The 6214-nt window shown below is 53.2% G+C and overlaps 1 protein-coding gene across 2 annotated transcripts in view; it reads left to right on the top strand.

Moving 5' to 3' along the window:
- Positions 1–881: 881 nt before the first annotated feature.
- ANXA6 (annexin A6) overlaps positions 882–6214 on the top strand; it is a 54081-nt gene continuing 48748 nt past the window's right edge. For both annotated transcript variants that reach the window (XM_081231624.1, XM_081231623.1), the window contains exon 1: positions 882–1003. The gene's annotated coding sequence lies outside the window, so the exon portion shown is untranslated. The remainder of the gene's footprint in view (positions 1004–6214) is intronic.

The following is a 6214-nucleotide window of genomic DNA, read 5'->3' as shown; positions in this document are numbered from 1 at the left end:
TAGTGAGAGGTTGAAGACAGCCTTTGGAAAGAGCTTTGGTTATCCCTATCTTTTGGTTGAGCAAATTGAAAATCAGGGCATCTAAGAGTCTTGCCTATGAAGACTCAGCAGCCCAGGGTTGCCATCTTTCCATCAAAGCAGAATTTCTAAGGGGTGGGTGGGTGGGAAGTACTACTGATTTCACTGCAGCATCACCTCCTCCAGGAAGTCTTTACAAATCCCCTGGGGGACAGTCATTCTCAGTTTCCTCTGGATTCCCAAAGAGGTTATCACTTTTTTATTATTCTATGGTTTTCGCCACAGCCCCGGATTATAACTGCTGGTCTGTCTCCCTTTCTTCTGGACTATGCACTCCCCTGAGCCAAGCTAGAGCAAGCGCCCCTCTGTAGTCACCTGGCCCAGGTTTGAATCCGGCTCCACAACTTACTAGCTGTGTGACCTTCGTTTAAAAACTGGGCTTCTCTGGCCTCTCCTCTGGAAAGTGGCTAAGTAATGTCACAGACCTGAAGGGGCTGTGGAGGGACAGAATCTGATCAGGCAGATTAAGTGCTTGGCCTTAATTTTGTCAAGACTCAAGGTTCTGTTTCTCAACAAATCTTTGGTGAGCAGTAGGAATTTGGGGACACTGTCTAGAACTGGAGTCGGGAGCTTTGACTTCCAGCCCTGAACGGCCGAGTGACCTTGGCCAAATCCTCCTCCCCTCTTCAGGTCGCAGGTCTGGGGTCTGAGCACAAAAGTTTTTCCTGGCGGGGCCCCTCCCGGCTGGTTACATTCTAAGATTCCAGGAGCGAATGAACTTGGTGGGGTGGGGGGTAGGGAGGAGGCGGGACGAGCCCGATTGGGCCCCGCGCGCCACGTGTCCGGCTCGGGAGCCGAGGACTGTTCTCCCGGCCCGCCCCTGCGCTGCGGCTGCTGCTGCTAACGGGCTCTGACCCAGCGAGCTCCGCGTCCGCGCGTCCGCCTGCTCGTCTGTCCGTCTGCTACAGGAGGCTTCCGCCGCGCGGTGAGTAGGTTGAGGTAGGAGACGGAATCGCTCCAGTGGACCCCCACCCCTTCCGGCGGGCTGCAGGGATGCGGGGGGCGAGCCATAAATGCCCAGTCATCGCTGACCCACGCCTGCCGCGGGCCCCGGAGAGGGGCGCGGGAGGTGGGGGCCGCGGGGGACCGGGAACCCGAGGGCGCGGGAACCCGAGTGGGTCGCGGGCAGGGCGCGTCTGCGCAGCATAGTGGAGCAAATCCCCTGCCGCAGGCGGGGAAGCGGAGGCGGACGGCGGGCGGGCTGCGGGAGGGAAGGGAAAAGAAAGGGGGGGAAGGGAAGGGAGGCGAGGGGAGGGCCGGCTCTGCAGAGGGTGTGGTGGAGGGGCGGGGGGCACCTGGGCAGGGGCCACGCAAGCTGCTGGCCGTGCTTTGCGGGACTAAAGAGACTCTGAAGGCCCGGGGTTGGAGGCAGCTGGACAGGGGACGGACCCGCAGGGAAGGGTGTAGCTGAAGCCGAAGACTGAGGGCGTGAAGAGTCCGACCCTGCGCTGCACCTGAAATGGTGGTCGTTGGGGCAGGGCTCTTTGTGTGCAGACTGATGGGGGACCGGCTGTCCACACCTCAGGGCCCCAGTGGACCCTCCCGCCCTCTTGGGGCCACTCCTCGCTTCTAAAGGAGACTCCCAGCTGGGCTCCAGGGGCCTTGTGATGCGCCAGAGGCCCCACCCTTCTTCCTGCTCCCCCCTCAGCCCAGTTTCGGCCTTTCCAAAGCTTGGGGGCTTCAGATGACTCCGCAGATGCGAGCATGGGCGTGAAATACCCTGAGTCCGAATCCCAGCTCCACCAACAACGTACAGTGTGACCTTGAATCCGTAGCTTTCCCTTTCTGAGCCTCAGTTTCCTTCCCCAAGTCCAGAGCTGATAAACCCAGCCTCTCAGAGGAAACAATGGCTGTGAAAATTGATTAATCTGTCAGCTGCAAGGAATGATTACAGGTTTGGGAAGTGTTGATTACAGGCCTGGGAAGCCCGGCCTACCCAGCTAGGCCGTGCAAGGGGATGGGGTGGGGGGATCGTTTTGGAGGATCCACCCTTTGCTTCCTCCCTCCCCCTCCTTTAATCTAAACTCTGAGGGTCTTCCCCAACAATTCCAAATTTGGACATACGGCTCCTGGGTTTGTAAAAGAACCCTGGTTTCCGTGGTCTTCCCTTTTCCCTCACTTCCCCTTCCTCCCCTCTACCCAAAGCACACCTTAAATCGCCCACCCCACTGACCCAAATGGGATATCGTGACCTGCTTAGCCCTCCCTTTGGAGGTGAATGACTGCCCAGCTTCAGCTGCCATGGACCCTGCCCCTCTGGCCGGCAGGCTCAGTGCCATAGCAGAGGGCACTGGCCTAGGGGCCAGTGGAAAGCTGGGTCACAGTTCCAGGTGCCTGGGGTCCTAGGGCAAGCCCCTTCCTTCTCTGTGCTTTAGTTACCATTCTGTGGCAAAGTCTGCTGAACTGGCTGCCCCTTACAGTGCTGGCGTTCCAGGATTCAATTGTTCTAAGGTTTAGGATTGTGGGAGTAGGGTGGGGCAGAGGCCTCTATCCCCCTATGCAGCTGTGACAATCACTCAGCCATCTTTCTTTGCCTTTCACTCCTTGTTCCCGAGGCGCGGGCTGCTGGGATACAGAAAATATTTGTGGTTTCTGGGTAAGGGTCGCAGCTGTTGCTGGGGCAGACTGTGGATGTGAATGTGCAGAGGAGGGGGCTGTCCCTGGGAAGTCAGGGACCTGGCCTCTTGGGGCTTGTTCCTGGGGGCAGGGTCGGGGAGCTCTGCAGTGTTGGGTAGCCGCCAGCGTCTGGAACATCTGCACTGCAGCACCCAGAGGGAGCCCTGGGCCACCAGGCTCTAGCCACACCCAGTCCCAGCCTCTGCCCTGCCACTAACCACCTGGAGCCCTGGGGACACACCTACCCCTCTGAGCCTTAGTGCCTGCCTCTCCAGAGGGACAAGAGCTGTGCCCAGGGCACCCAGCTGGTAAAATGGGTTGGAGTTGCCTGGCTTTTCTTCATGGCCATTCTAGAATTTTTCAGGGAGGTCCAGTAGTGTCACCAGCCTCACCCCACCCAGCCCCCCCAAGATGCTTCCTGGGTGGGGACAAAGCACAGGATGTGGTCTCTACCCTGATTTTCGAGCAAGCATGTCCCTCTACCTCCCTCTCAAAAGAGGAGAGGAAGTCTTGGGTGAGGGTGCCTTTATTCATCCTTTTAAACTTCTTGGTTTGGAATCCAGCCATACTCCCTTTCCTCCTGGGGTTGAGAACCCTCCCCACTCACCCCACCCCCAGACTGGCTGAGGAGGAGTGCCTGTCCTTGGGTTCTTGGAGCCTCAGATCCCCCACCTGTAAAATGAGGATGAGGTTGATAGCCCCGTCATGAGATTATAAGATGGGAGATGTGAAAAAGTGCCTTGTAAACTGTAGAGTGCCCTGCCCAGAGAATCAAGTGCTCTGTGGTGTGGTGCCACAGAAGGGTGTGGTGCTTGAGAAAGCAGGTGACCCGAGCCTCAGGTTCCTCATCTGCAAAACGGGTGTCCTTGTAAATAATAGTAAAATAGTCACTTCTATTATTTATTGAACGCTTCTATCTTACCAGGCCTTGGCTGAACCCTATGTTAGATGCTGTTACCATGCCCATTTTGCAGATGTGGAAACTCAGCCCTCAAAAGTTTAGGGTAGGGCTTCCCTGGTGGCGCAGTGGTTGAGAGTCCGCCTGCCAATGCAGGGGACACGGGTTCGTGCCCTGGTCTGGGAGGATCCCACATGCCGCGGAGCGGCTGGGCCCGTGAGCCATGGCCTCTGAGCCTGCGCGTCCGGGGCCTGTGCTCCGCAACGGGAGAGGCCACAGCTGTGGGAGGCCCGCGTACCGCAAAAAAAAAAAAAAAAAAGTTTAGGGTAGAAAGAATATTAACACTTACATAGGGTGTCCTGTGTGCCAGGGCATCTTCTAAGCACTAGATATGTCTTAATTCTTTTCACGCTCACCACAACTCTTCTGAGGTGAGCATAATTTTTATCCCCCTTTTTACATTTGAGGTTAAGTATGTGCCCAAGGCCACACAGCTCCTAAATAACAGGTCAGGCTCTGATCTCAGGCAATCTGGCTCCTGCCTCTGTACTGGGAGACACTATGCTTTGCTGTCTCTCACAAAAGTGACCTGAGCATTCCAACCCAGGCCAGTCCAACTCCAAACCCAGGGCCCCTGGATTATATCCTGGGGCCTTATCCTGCCTGAGGATCAATAATTCTGCGTCAGGAGAGGGAAAGACTCTGCTCTCTAAGAAACCCTAGTGCTGTGAGCTGGGGGGTGTGCCCGGGCACAGGGCCAGGAATGGCATTTACTCTGGCTTCATTAAAGGCAGGTCCTGGAGGGCGGAGGGGCTGGTCTTTGGTGTCTCCCTGCAGACTGGAGGAGGAGCCATCAGGCAAGGGGAAAGGGAAGGATCTGGATTTTGTAGGCCAGGGGCCTCCAAAGGGGGGTACATACAACCTGGGAGGCACTAAGATGATTTTCTGGGATGCCGGAAGAAACTGTTAGACTTCTTATTATATATGCTTTTAATCTTATGCTTAAAAAAGTATATGTTTGTTTATCATGATGAATGATCATTTTTTTTCTTTTGTTACTGGTGGTGTATAGGATCAAAAAAATTTGCAGATCACTGCACAAAAATTTGTCAGCTTCGTTGGGGTGGGAGATTCGTCTGTCTCATTATCTGTTCTACCCCCAACTCCTGCCAATGGGCATGCAGGAGACGCTCAATAAATAGGTTTTGAAAAGTGAGCCTCTGCTTAATCACTAATTTTCTTTATGAGCTGGGCAAGTTACTTAACCCCTCAAGTTATTTCCTCTCCTGGCTGTATAATGAGTCTGAAAACCAGTAGGCAAGGTGATTCCTTTTTATTCTGTGATTTTTCAAGGGAGTCACTAAAGAAAGCATGAAAACCACTCAGTACCTTTCACTCAACAATCCTTATGAACCACACTTAGTAGTAAGGGTACATTAAGGAAGCATATACAGTAATTTTAAAGAAAAGGTAAAATCATTCCTCAGATATAAAAATGATCATGTGCTAAAGATTTTACTCTACTCAATAATCAGTGACTGGACCAGGCAGATGTTAGAACCAGCTCAGAAGAGACTCAGCAGATGCCTTTATATTGAAAGGAATGTACAAATGGAGGCAAACTTGTTTTTCCACCGGAGGTGGGGGAAGGGAAGGGAAGTCCACTGAACCTTTATCAGATAGGACAGAATGAGCATGTCTCTAAGAATTATCGTGCATTTTTACAGATTTTTTTTTTCTCACAATACCTTGGAGACAGGCAGCCTCCATCTAATTGAGGAATGATAAATCCACAGTGGTTGACCCAAGCCACTCACGAGTAGATGGTTTTAGAGTCACACTGTGGTTCAGAGGTGGGAGAAATCCCTCCTGGCTTCCTAGAAAAGTTAGCAGAATCACCTAGGAAAGTTTTCAAAAATTACCGAAGCCCAGTCTTCATCCCTGGCCTGTTGAATCTCTGGGGGTGGCCTTATGTGTTGGTAAGTTCAAAAAACTCCCCAGGTGGTATTAATAAAGCCAGAATTGAAAAAGCACTGGTTTTGATGCTAGAAGGCTGGTTAGAAAATGCCAGTGGAAGAGATTCCTGGTTTAGGGGGGAGAGGGTGTGGTAGTGGGTGAAGAGGAGGCAAGGTGAGGGCAGACAAATCAGGAAGGGTGTCAGCGGCCGTGAGTGCGGAGCTCAGAGGGCCTGCATCGAAGGGGGGCCGTTGGAGATGATTGGGCAGAGTCCCTCCGGCACTCCTGGGGCGCAGAGGTCTGGGTGCTTTTTTTTTGCCTGATCTTCCAGGTTATAAAATTTTTCTCAATTTGCCCTTACCCTCCACACCTGATCTCACCCCCTAATACTCAACATCTCCTCTCTCCTCTCAAAAGTACACTCTATTCCACCAAAGCCCACAGGCTGCGTTTTGAGAACAGAAATGCCTTTTCTTATGCCGGTGTTTCTTCTCCCCTCTTCTGCTTCCTCTGCTTCATTCCATCGAGTCCAAACTTTTTTTTTTTTTTTTTTTTGGTTGTGGCAGGAGAAATCTTAGTTGTGGCATGCATGTGGGATCTAGTGTTCTGACCAGGGATCGAACCTGGGCCCCCTGCATTGGGAGTGCGGAGTCTTAACCCCTGTAC

This window comes from Mesoplodon bidens (assembly GCF_964165515.1).
Source record: "Mesoplodon bidens genome assembly, chromosome: 4".
Classification (NCBI taxonomy): Eukaryota; Metazoa; Chordata; class Mammalia; order Artiodactyla; family Ziphiidae; genus Mesoplodon; species Mesoplodon bidens.
The sequence above is the reverse complement of the archived record's forward strand: the minus strand, read 5'-3'. Positions and strand labels throughout refer to the sequence as shown.